The sequence below is a fragment of the Protopterus annectens genome, chromosome 7.part0 (genome assembly GCF_019279795.1).
Source record: "Protopterus annectens isolate FY-2018-M chromosome 7.part0, PAN1.0, whole genome shotgun sequence".
In the NCBI taxonomy this organism is placed as follows: Eukaryota; Metazoa; Chordata; order Ceratodontiformes; family Protopteridae; genus Protopterus; species Protopterus annectens.
In genome coordinates this window covers 1,996,636,934-1,996,650,761 of record NC_056739.1, presented here as the reverse complement: position 1 = coordinate 1,996,650,761, position 13,828 = coordinate 1,996,636,934, and positions in this window count along the sequence as shown.

The window sequence follows — 13,828 nt, the reverse complement described above, 5'->3', positions numbered from 1 at the left end:
CTACTCCCCTTTCCCCTAAAGACAGGCTTAATAAGGGCATGTCTCCAGTCTTGAGGAGTCTCTCATAGTTATATGACCTAGTAAATAATAGATATAATAGTACTGTAAGTTCTTGCTGAAGTGTTCTTGGGTTATTATAACTAATTTCGTCTCCTCCCGGTGCTTTGCTTGGATCCTGTTTGTGTAGTTCTTTTTCAATATAATCTAATTTGATTTCAGTATCTAAGGTTAACTGGATGTCATTAGAACAACTTATCACCCCCTTTGTGGAAGCAAACTGTTTCACATAAGATTTTGTAACTATATCTACAAACTGTTGTGTCTGAGAATAAATTTTTAAATCTACACACAGTTTATCAGTTTGTACTTCTTTACTCCTTGTATAGGTTATGTATATATATAAAATGTTTTCCTGTTAAGCTTAATGTCTCTATATACATTTTTTTTCAATTTTTTTCTTGATCTTGTCTCACATTACATTTAATTTATTTGTCCAGCTTGTCTATTTCAGTTTTCAAAGTCATAGTTCAACCTCTTTTCCATTTTGTATATATTTTTTTTCTGTCACCTTTTAATAAAGTGTCTTGTTTTTTATGGAAACATGTCTTCCTGATGTAGTGAGCCTAGATCCTGGCATTAAACATTTTTGATTTTTTTTTTTTTTGCATTCAACAACTTCCCTTTCAAAACGTTCCACATTTCTTCTGCAGTATTTTCCACTGAACGCAGCACTCCAATTAGGTTTTCATAGTGACTGTTTTGCTTCCATATAATTTTAAGTTATGTCCTTACCATAACTTGGCATCTGATTAACATATGGGTCATGGATCAAATCCTCCGATCCAATTCGGCCACCTTCTACAGATTTCAGCTTCCAGGCTTGAGCTTCTCCCTGTGTCCACAATCCTCTGTACCAAGCACAGCTTCCTCACATTATTTGATGCCTATTAGAAATAAGGCGATGAGGAAAAGGAGAAATAACAGAGGCTCAACCAGGAACAAAGGTTCCTAGAAATGACTCATAGATCCTTCAGAAAAAATTCTCAGGCCGGGGGCAAGGATGGGAGGGAAGGTGAATCAGAATGAGAATGGACAACACAGATGCCAAGTTATGGTAAGGACGAAACTTAGAAATCTGATGTTGTCCTTCTCATTCCGATCATGTATAAGTCAGAGTCCCCAGCTACATTCTCTCTCATGTGGCCTCAAGGAAGGATATGCCGGAGCATGTTCGAAACAAAAGAAGCTCTACTTCTGGGGACAATCTCCAATTAGTAATGAGTCACAAAAGTATGAGATTTAGAGCAAGTGGCTGCTGCACAGATGGCAGCAGAGATTCTGGATGAAAAGGCAGTTGATGTGGCTACAGATCAAGTTGAATGGGCTTTAGGGGGAGTAGACAGTTCTTATCATATATTAAAGAAATGCAATTAGTAATCCACTTTGCAAGAGTCACCTTTATTACTGCATGTCCCAGGTGATTAGGTGAAAAAAAACAAATAATTGATCTGATTTTTTGAACTGTTTGGTCCTGTGAAGATAGAACCATAGTTACCTATGAACGTCCAGCAAATGCAACATATACTCTCCTTTATTGGAGTAATTGGGGAGGAAAACTGATAAATGCAGAGTCTGATTAATATTTGATTTAGTAGCCACTTTAGGCATAAAGGATGGATTAGTACAGAAGGAAACTCTTTGTGGAAAATAATATAAAGTGGTTTTAGAACAGAGTGCTTGTAATTTAGAAATTCTTCTTGCTGAAGTGTTGGCCACTAGAAAAATAGTCTTCCAAAACAAATATTTTATGTCACGATCACTAACTGGCTCAAAAGGCTTTTGAGTCAGACCTTGGTGGATGAAAGGGAGATCCCAAGGAAGAATGGGGTCTTTGATGGGGCGGGTCTAAAAAGAGGAAAACCCCCTTTATAAAAGCTCTACGAAATCTAGAAGAAACAACAGAACCTGAAGATAACCCAGAGTGGAACTTGGATATGGCTGCCAGTTGAAGCTTAATCGTAGTGAAGCTGGATCCCTCTTTAAACAGGGAATCAAGAAAAGAAAGGATGGTAGGGATGTGGGCTGAATAAGGGTCAATGTTCTCTTTGGCGGCCCAAATAGAAAGTCTGTTCCACTTACTTGTATGTACTTTGTTGGTAGATACCCTTTGAAAAGCCTGAACCCTTTAACAATCATCAGAATTGGAGAAACCATACAGTTAGCTTGACAGTGGCCAGATCCTGATGGAGTCCTAGTGATGGATGGGTTAGGAGGTCCTGACTGGGCTCCAGTATCCATGGAGAATATCTCAGATGAGACCAGCAGAAGGCGAACCAAATCTGATGGGGCCAATAAGGGGCAATGAGGATTATGGCGCTCTTCAACCTTTGGGCTTTCTGAAGGACTTTTGGGATCAATGGAAGGGAAGGATAACCATAAAGGAGGCCAGAGGGCCAATCATGGACTAGCTTGTTCCTCGGGGACTCCCAGGGGGATCAGCATGAAGTACTTGCTGCACTTGTTGTTGTGAGGGAAGGCAAAAAAGTCACAGCAAGGGTGGCTCTAATGGCTGAAAATCTGATTGTCTACTGTTTGGTTGAGGGACCACTCATGAGGCATCAGAATGGACCGGCTGAGCCTGTCCACCAGCACGTTGGATTTCCCCAGTTTGTGAGCTGCAATGAGAGAGTGGAGTGAAGAGATTGCCCATTCCCAAACTCTCATGGCCTGTCTGCAAATGGGGTAAGGATGAGTTCCTCCTTGCATTTTGATGTACCAGACAAATGACATATTGTCTGTGTGAACTGCAATAGTCCCCAGAGGAAGAATGTCCTGAAAGGCTTGCAGCAAGAGAAGGACTGCTCTCATCTCTAGGACATTGAAATGCACTCTGGTCTCCAAGGGAGTCCAAGTGCCTTGGGTCATCTTCCCCTTGAAATGCCCCCCCAGTTGGGAAGCGTCCGTGGTCACTGTGGCTGTGGGAGAGGGAAGGATGAATGGTCTGCCAACAGATAGGTCAGAATGAAGCCACCATTTCAGGTGGGTTCTGCAAATTTTTATCAACTTGATAGGAGCAGATAGAGACTGGTGAAGTATAGACCACTGCATACCCAAGATCCACTGGAGAACACACATATGAAACCTTGCCAGAGGTACTAGTGTTATAGCAGCTGCCATAGATCCAAGAGTTTGAAGAACAAGCCTGGTGGTTGGAGAAGGATGAACTAGTAAAGTTTGGATTTGATTTCTCAAGGTGTCTACCCAATGTAGGGGCAATGAAGATATTTGGGTAAATGTGTTCAGCTGAGCCCTAATAAACTCCAAAGACTGAACTGGAATTGGTTGTAATTTGTCCAGATTTATTGTGATGTCTAGGAGGTCTGATATCTGGTAAAGGTAATCTCTGGCCTGAGATAATTGACACTTGATTGGGGCAGTCAAGAGCCACCCGTCTAGATACGGGAACACCCAAAAACATATTCTGAGATGAGCTGCAACCACTGCAATGCATTTGTTAAACACCCTGGGAGCTGTGGTGAGTCCAAAGGACAGGGCTCTGAATTGGTAGTGACTGGCTCTCAGCCGGAAGTGCAAGTGATTTCTGGAGCATCTGTTTATTTTCATGTGATAGTACGCATCCTTTAAGTCCACAGAGCACATCCAATCATCCTTCCTTAACAATGGAAGGATAGACTGTACCATAACCATCTGAAACTTCACTTTCTTAATGTGCAAGTTCAGTCTGCTTAGGTCCAAGATTGGCCTTAGATCCCCGATCTTTTTGGTACTAAGAAGAAGCGGGAGTAAGTTCTGGATCCTCTCTGTTCAGTTAGGACCTCTTGGATGACTCTTTTTTGCAGTAAATTTTGAATTTCTAATACTGCAGACTCCCTCTGACTAGGTGGAACATTGGGGAGTGTCCTTCTTGCTCTTGGTGGCGTAAGGGGAAAGAGAATGTAATAGCCTTTGGATATTATGCTTTGCACCCAAACATTTTTTGTTAACTGGCCCAGGTGCTCGAGTACAACGAAAAACAACTTCCGACCATACCTCTCAACCATACTGAATTACAAATTTTTTACCGGGTTTTGGGGTCCAAATGAAGGGGTGCTATGATTCCTGAGTGGCACCCCTTTATTTCTGATTTTTTTCTTTTTCTTTTTCGAATATCACACCGTCAGAGCTGACATCATCACATGCGCGATGATGTCAGCTCTATCAGGGCTACCAGCCAGTCGGAATTGAGCTTAAGGAGCTCACGTCATGCACACATCAGCAGGAATGGATAATGGATTGTGTGTGTGTCTGTGTGTGTGTGTGTGTGTGTGTGTGTGTGTGCGTGTCAGGCTCAAACCCTGTACCTTCGGTACAGGGTAAAAAGAGCCTAAAGTCCCTAGCCACCACCATTTCTGAGCTTTGTCCAGATTATATGTGCTAAGAGTTGAGAGCTATGGTGAGAAGCGAGAACAGAATTTGTATTCCCCCATTATTGGCTTTGTTGTTTGTCCAGGCTTTTTGCACTAAGAGTTGAGAGCTATGGTGAATGAGAAGTGAGAACTGAATTTGTATCCCCCATTATTAGCTTTGTCCAGGTTTTTTTGTGCTAAGAGGTTGAGAGCTATGGTGAGAAGTGAGAACTGAATTCACTAAATGATAGCCATTAAGTTTCAGTCTTCCTGTTTTTTAGGAAACTGCTGATTTGGCATAGTGGTATGCTGCTCTGACTGTAGTGCATAGGGTACTGGGTTCAAGACTTGCCAGTCAAATGCATGGTGGTAACACAACATTTTATTCTAGCAACTTTCCAAACTTATACCAGCAATGTTGAAAATGTGTCCCTGGTAAGTCCCTAGCCACCACCACTTGTGATCTTTGTCCAGATTTTGTGTTCTAAGAGTTAAGAGCTATGGTGAGAAGTGAGAACTGAATTTGTATTCCTCCAATATTGGCTTTGTTTGTCCAGGTTTTTTGTGCTAAGAGGTTGAGAGCTATGGAGAGAAGTGAGAACTGAATTTACTAAATGATAGCCATTAAGTTTCAGTTTTCCTATTTTTTCAGTAAACTGCTGTTTTGGCATAGTGGTATGTTGCTCTGACTGTAGTGCATAGGGTCATGGGTTCAAGACTTGCCAGTGACATGCATGGTGGTAACACATTTTATTCTAGCAACTTTCCAAAATTATACAAGCAATGTTTAAAATTTGTCCCTGGTTTTTGACCTTTTGCCCCCCCCCCAAAAAAAAACTAAAATTGGAAATAAGTGCGAGAAGCTTTGCAAGATGCCTATGGCTTACACTACTGTCATTCTATTTATAGTGTGGGTGTGAAAGTAGAATTTTATGATGGAAATGCTCTGAATTGGGCAGTTTTGTCATTATTGATTCATGCATTTTGGTTCATTGCCTACAATACAGCCTACTGGAAAAATGTTCAAACAATAAATTTAAAATGTGCTCTGTCTAACAAGTGTGCTATATTATATAATGAATATAACTTAATAAAGTCAGGAAGATGTATCAAAGAAAAGAACACATGTATGTTTCTTGTTTTGTGTGCAAGGGGCCAATGATTTGAAAACATCCCAAAGGTAATCTTTATCCACCACTGGCCAGATGCATTTTCTTTGGATGTGGTGTGGGTTTCAATGATGTTTCAATGAATGTGAGTTTCAAGGGCAGAGAAGTTTTAATGCTAAGTCTATTTTCATTGCAATACAGTAGTGCTTTGTTTAGCAGATGTCTGTTAGTGTTTGTGCATTGTTGTGCTACAAAATGTAAAAATAAAATTCAAATAATCATTGCAGTAGTAAAGCAGTATGCACACATTAGTATTTATGTTAAATGGGGTGAATTAGCCAGGTAATGTGACATTGGAATGGCTGCAGGGGGACTCTGGTGCCATATTTTGGTTGTCTGTTCTTCAGTTTGCATTGGAAACTTGGTATCCCACAATTCCATGGGAGTGGGTGTGGTTATGTAATTGTGTATGCAAATTATATGTTAACCAGCGTATAGATTTGTACCTGTTTTTGATGGGCCTTGTCCAGATTTTTGATGTTTCCTGGTTGGGAGGTATGCCTCTGACTGCCACCAGGGCAGAGCAGTCAGGCAACTCTTCAGGAACACTGATACGGCTTTGTCAGAAAAAGGTTCCTTGAAGCCCTGATTTTACAGCCCCCCTGTGCCCCTGGGGAGTCATCTCCCATTGACGACCCCTCCTCTGCCTCTGTAGGGGAACTCTCTATGTTGGTCAGGGAAAAACCTTTGAGACTTATGGAACCAAAATTTCCTGGCCCCTCTCTGATTCCTGGGTTAGGTCCATTGAAGGATGGAAAACCTGATCCCTGCAGCAGACAAGGTCTTGTCCTCTTTCTTTCTGCAGATCATGGTGCCTTTAACTGATGGTCCAAATAAAGAGGAACAGTCAAAGGGATCATTGACAAAAGACACCTTAAAGATCTCCGTGAAGTCACAAAGCTTCATCCAGGCATGTGTGCGCACAGCAATGCCGGTAGCCACTGCCTGTAAGATACCCTATGGTGAGTATGAGATGAGCCTCATGGATGATTTGGCAAGGGAAGAAACAGTGGCCAGCTTTGGAGAAGCTTTTCTGTAGTCCTCTGTTGGTATGGTCTCTGCCAAAGAGTCAGAGAGTTCCTTGACCAGGTCTCTCTGCAGGTGAGTAAAATGTGCCAGGTAGTTGAGCGGTCTCAGCATGAAAGTGGCTGAAGCATAAATGAGCTTGCTGAACCTGTCCATCCCTCTAGAATCCCTATTAGGCAGGTGGGCAGTAGAGCTTTATTCAGCTAGCTCTTTCTTAGTGGCAGCTGCCACCACCATAGCATCAACTGGAATACCTTTGGACAAAAAAGGACAGTCTTCAGGGGTGAAAGGATTTTGTCAGGTCACATAGGCACAGGTACTATAGTGTCTGGCTCTTTCCAGGCCTGGCAGGCCACCAGGTCTATGAGGGTATCCACCAGGGGGCAGTAACCCAAGATGTAGACAGGCCCATACCAAAAGCTTCCAAAAATACATCCTCGGTGAAGGACTCCATGGGGGAGTCTAAGTGCCTACTTTTCCATGTCCTCTTCCGAGGCACCTCCTCCATGGGATGTTCAGGGGTGATATCAGAAGAGGCGGGGCCTACCTCAAGTGGAAGATCTTGGATACTCTTTGAGATGGGCTGACCTTGGAAAGGAATGGAAGGCCCAGTTCCCAGATCTAATGAGGAGTGACAGGGCAGAACAGTATCCAAAGAGGTCAGTTCTCTGTCTGCAGAGAAAGCCTTTTCTATGATCTGGAAAGCCAAGTGACCCAGAGAACACCTGCCCAACTCCATCAGGGCCAAAGTGCTTGAAGAAGAAATGACAAGGGCCTTGGATCCATAGCTCCCAGATAGAATAGGGCCTGTGCTGTCAACAGCACTAGCACCAAGGGGAAGAGCTGGATCCTATAAAATCTGAGCCAAACCCCTACCCTAGGATTCACCCTCGACATCTCAGATTCAAGACTCATTCTGATCTGAAGATCTTGGAGCAGAGGTAGTCAAGACAACTGTCAGAGTCAAGGAAGTGAAGGTCCTCGAATCTGACACCTAGTCTTTCAGATGGCTAAAGTCTTGGGGCTCTGATCCCAAAGGCTGTATCTGAGAAGGAGAATCTACATTGGCTGGGATGCTGGAATCCATGAGGAGACAGAGCTGACAAGAACCTCTTCTGAATCTGAGCCCTGATGATTTTCCTTACCATCCTATCCACGTCATATGCAGAAAGTCTTCTGGAGGATCTAGACAAAGCTAGTGATGAAGGGTGGGCATGCTTTGGAGTCTGTAAAACCTTAGTGGGTACCATGGGAGACACTGATCAAATGGACGATCCCAGAGACCAGTTCCTAGCTCTAGGAACCAAAGTCCTAGGATCCAAGATTAAGGAAGAGAATAGTGGACACAGAGTTTTCTGATCCAACCTCCTTGGATCTGAGGGATGACTAGGATCCGAAGGGGCCACAGTAGTCTTGGATCATGAAGAAGTCAGATCCAAGAAGGACTGAGGATCCGACACAATAGATAAAGTCGTTTAGTTTGATGCAGACAGATCAGAGAGAGGTTTTAAAAATGTTTGCATGAGGTTCTGATGAAGCCTTGGGGTTTATGAGGGTGCTTCTTTGACTCTGTAGCAAAACCTGGTATAGTCTGTTTGGGGGGGGGGTTAGGCCCTGGAGAAGAATGAGAGTATGGAGGCAGAATCCGTTTCAAGATTTATTTGTTGTACCTATCGGCGATCGCTCTGGGGTTGAACCCCTCATAAATGGCACACTTGGATTGTGAGTGTGCTGCTCCTAAACAATAAACACATTTGTTATGAGAATCAGAGTGCAGAATCTAATGTCCGCACTCTGAACACTTTCAAAACATACAGACTTATCCAGCTTTCTCTTTTCTCTTTTTGTAGAAGCAACTGGCTAAATAACACCGAGCTAACAGTCTAGTAACACCCCCCAAAAAAGAATAACAACAACAACAATAATAATAAGTTCTCATAAGTTTCACTAGCTACATCAACTTCCTCAAAAACAATGGACAGCTAGACTCTACTATATTCCTTGATATGTCCAAAGCTTTTGGCACGGTATCCCACCAACTACTACTCAACACTCTAGCCTCCTTCAACCTCAACTCTACAGCTCTTAACTGGTTCTTTAGCTGCCTTACTAATCAGCAACAGGCAACTAAATAGGATAATAAACTCTCCAGACTCCTCCCAGACTCTGCTGGGATTCCACATGGTTTCATCCTTGGCTCTCTCCTTTTTATTATATTCACAAATAGTCTAAACACTGCTACTAAATCTGCTTCTATTATTCAATATGCTGACAATGCTATTCTTATTTTATCTGCTCCCACACCTCAAGAACTACAAGATAAACTGCAAAAGTCATTTCTAGATATTGAAAATTACCTAAATGAACTTCAAATCATCCTAAACCCAAACAAAACAAAATTAATGATCTTCTCTAACAGTAAATCCAAAGCAAAACCACCTCCTCTCTCCATCTATTCCACTAATGGCACTATAATAGAACCAGTTAACCAAACAGAACTACTGGGTGTCACAATAGACAACAACCTAACATTCAATAAACACATATCACTCACAATTAAGAAAGTTCACATCAAACTTGGTGCTCTGTATAGGGCCAAACCTTACCTTACTCAAAATGGCAGACTAGCCACAGCCAGATCTCACCTCCTATCTACTCTTCTCTACTGTTTTCAACTATTCACTAACCTTCACAAGTCTGATTTACATCTGCTTGATTCCTGCTATAACAAAATAGCAAAATTTTCTGCTAATATACTCAGCAGGGCCCATCATTGCCTTGCTCTTGCTCTTCAAAAACTACACTGGCTTGAATTTCCCAATCTGTTACTGCTCAATCAGCTCACCACTACCCAATTCATTATTCATAAACCTAAAAATTGCTCTCCACTCTCCAACCTAGTGCAACTAAATACCAACCCCAGGACTCTTACATCATCCAATTAACTTATACTCAAGGTTACAAAGTCCCATATTTACTTTGGTGACTCTCTTCTCCTTCAAAGTAGCCAAACAATAGAACCTATTACCCCAGAATATCTTGAAAAACACAGATCATCATAGCTTAAAAAAACTCCTAAAAGAATACCTTACTCAACAATGGCTATGCTCCTGTAATACTTCTGGCTAGTTTCTCATGCCTTCGATCAAATGTTTTCTATTCTGCTATCTTCTTGTCTTACTTATACCAAATGGAAATATCACAATGTTTTTTAGTTATATAACTAATGAGTTTCATATTACTCTCTGTAGTAAGGTTCAAGAAATGTAATGTTTTCTGTTTTCCATTCCCCTTTTTGTAAATTGTGATTGTTGGCAACTGTCAAACTTTTTGTATATTGTTTGTAAATCTTTTAAAAATGTTTGTAATCTTTTTGTGCTATTGTTATGGAGCTTATCTTCTTGGGTCTCCACTGAAAATGGGCTACTTGCCCAGTCAGATTCTACCCAGTTAACAACTGCAAAATAAAGTAAATAAATAAAATAATAACTGCTATGATATATATATATATATATATATATATATATATATATATATATATATATATATATATATATAAGGAATGGAACCTAAGATTGCCTTAACACCTGCAAAAAGCTTAGTGGGTGGGAGGAAGAGATACAAAGCACTATTTAAAAGAAAAATTTTACTTATCTGAATTAAAGGATTTTTTAAATTCTCACTAACTGCTCGCTGGAGAGCATGTCCAATGCGAATGATGGCAAACAAGATCTGGTGAAGCTGTGGTTGGTACAGAGGATTGTGGGTAGAGGGAGGAGTTCAAGCCTGGAAGCTGAAGTCTGTCGAAGGCAGCAGAGTTGGATCCATGACCCATACGTGAATCAGAACGAGAAGGGCAACATCAGATTCTGTTATTTTATTTTGTAAACAAAAAACATCTTTATGAAATGATCACATATGATATAGGCAATCTTACATTTATATAAATGAAAACAAACCATCATGACACAATTCTGTTTGCAAAATTTATACATTACAAACCACATTGATACAACTGTATTTGCAAACATTATACATTACTTATAAGCTATCCAGTCATTGTCAGTCAAACAGTACATAGCTCATTCAAACCCTGCCTTCTTTTAAACCTTGTTCCTCCCCTGCATGTATTATTCCCACAATTTCCATGTTTTCTTTGTAATTTGCTCCTACCCTTTTCTAAAGATCCTTATTCTAGTTGTTTTATTTCTTTTACTATATTTGCTACTTCTAGTAAAGTTGCTTTAGACTTTGATTTCCATTTTCTAGTAATTGCTTTTTGGTAGCCACCATAATTACACTCAGAAAGACCTTACTATGTCTACGCAATTCTGATTCAGCATCATAGCTCAAAAAATGTTTCTTAGCTACACCAATTTGCTTACCCATACCTCTGACAAAGCAGTCTGCAAGGAATCTTTAAAGTGTGCCAACTCTCACAAAATTACTACATTATGATACTTGGGTAAGATATGTCATTATTGTAAATACTTAAATGTACTAGTTGTATTTTCTTCATTTTGTTTTATTTTTATTCAGTTATTCGTTTTACCTGATTACTGCATATGTAATTGTTGCTTATGTTGAATTGCTGCACTGTTTTTCTTGGGTTTTGTATATTGCCTACTATGTTATCTTTTTATGTTTGTATTGCTGGAGCTTTTCTCCTCGGGTCTCCACTGAAAACAGGCCATTGGCTCAGATGGACTAACCTGGTTAACAAATGTCAAATAAATAATAAATAAATAAAATACGTTCCACATTACCTCTTTCTTCCCCATCACACCTCCAATATTTGCTGTCTACCTGAGGAAAAATTCTTTGGAGTCTACTTGGAGCATAAGAATACCTATGTAAACACTTCTAAGCAAAGATCCTAAATCTTCCAGACTTTGCTGCATATTTGGGAGACATGCATATATTCCCCATTGTCTCTTTGTGAATTGCTTGTCTAATCACTCTTCCCAATCCTTTATTACCTCATTTGATTAATTCTTATAGTTATCATGCAATATTTTATATGTTCTACTAATTATTCATTTTTAACAGCAGTTTCTGTTCTTGATTGCACTAAAAACTCTCCCATTGCTGATCATTCATTTAGCACCCCTGTTTGCCTCCCTATCAAATATTGCTATCAGTCTCTAACCTACAGTCCAAATAAATTCTTTGTGTCTTCCCATGCTATTATCTTTCTCTCTATAGTTATTTGCTCCCAGTACCTTGGTTCCTTTGCCACTTTTCTCCAATAAATTCAAGCTCCATCTTGCCTGTTGTCTGTATCCCTAATTGGAGTAATTCCTATCAGCAAAATCTTCCTTCTCCACTCCCATGTTGGCTTAGTTGTTAGAGCTGTATGATTAATGTTATTCTCCTTAAAGGTCTGTATCCAAAATCCCACTCTCTCCTTGTTTCTTGAGCTTTCCTCCTGTTTCACCATAATTTGTTTCCACTTTGGATTACAATTTTCTGCTTATGCTATGTATATGAGCCTTAACTGTGTTGCTCTGAAATACACCTTCAAATTGAATAACCCCAATCTGCCCTGATCTGATGTTGTCATTTTCATTCATTCCTCAACAAATGGGTTTGGATCCAATCCTCAAAGACTCTGCCACTATTTTGCAGTCTATGATCTGACTCTTGAGTTTCTCCCTTTACCCATAATGCCCTTGATTACTACTTTACTCCAGATCTCATTTGCCACTCTATTGATCGGACAGGATTTTCACGTTCTTGAGGTCTAGGCAGTTTAGTGGTGTTTTTTGAGTGATATTTACATTTTTTGACCACTAAGTCTTTCTTCTTTAGTGCTTTCCTCTCTTTACCTGTTTAGAATTAGTCTTGACCTGTTCTTCTACTCAGTGTAGGCTCTATCCTACCATTGTTGGTTGTCTGCCCCCTTATTTTTTACCTCTCCTGAGGTAATCCTTTTTACCATTGTTGGTATATTCTTTATATTCTTCAATGTTTCTTCTTCTCTAAAAAAAGAAAAAAAAAAAATCTTATCTGTTTTTTCTATTAATAGTTTTTTCTTGTTGTAGCATTCCAGTATGGCAGGAAAACCTACTGGTTTTAAGAAGTGCATTTCCTGTGGGCATAAGATACCCAATTCTGATACCCACAGAGAGTGTGTGTAATGCTTAGGCCCTGCTCACCTTCCGTGTTTATGTGAAATATATTGTAGGTTTTAACACTAGGGTGGTCAGCGATAGGCGTAATAAACTAATTTTAAAAGATCTGTTGCCTGCTTCCTCTTCTGTAGTTTCTTCTATATCAGAGGCTCAAACCCTCTTGAAAAGTCATAAGGCTGTGGAGACTAGGGAATCTAGAAGGCATTCATCTGTCCAATCTCACCCTTCCACTCTGAGTTCGGAGCCACCTTCAAAAGTAAAAAAGGTCTTGGATTTGACCTCATCAGATCTTACTGCCCCTAAGGTCAAAAGTCAAAAAGGTTTTAGATCCATGGATCTGATCTCCACCATGCTTCTCTCCAGAGCCAGTATCCCTAAGATTGAGGTATCCTTTTCTCCAGGAGACTCCAAAAAAGATTTCTCATTCTCCCTCCTCATTCTTCTCCGTCAGGTCTTCCCAGTGTCTTTCTGAGCATAAAATGGATATGATGATGAAAAAGTTCCTTAGAGCTCAGATTCAGATGGTGTCCTTCAGGCTCTGTCTGCCATTGGATCCATGAGTCTACAACCTTTGATGCACCCTATAGTGACTCCTTCTCTGATCCAACCTGCGGTTTAGGAGCTGTCATATCCGAAGATCCTGAGAGTCCAGGAGTCCAGTTGGAGAATGTTACCTTCCTTGACTCCATCACTTTCCCTGATTTGTTCTGCTCTGAGCATTTCAGAGCAGAAGTATTCTTAGAACTGAAGCGCTGGCATCGGGTCCAGGGGAATGACTTTGACTCTGAGGGTTTTGGAGCCATCGCTTCCCCTCGGTGCCCTGGTGCTGGACAGCTCAGGTTCAATTCCCTCCCTGGGGCAGAAACCAGAGGGAGTGAAACATTAACTTAGCAGGGAGGCTGATTTCTACTTCTCCTGGACCTTCTGCCTTCAGGGTAGTGGAAAGGGTTTTACTGCCATCCATGAGTTTCTTTGGCTATCATCCCTTTGGATCCTATTCCCAATCTTCCTCCTCTGAATTTGCGTGCTAAGTCTCATCATCTTATTCCACAGGGATAGCCAGCCTGCAAGAGCTTCCAAACTGTCCCCACAC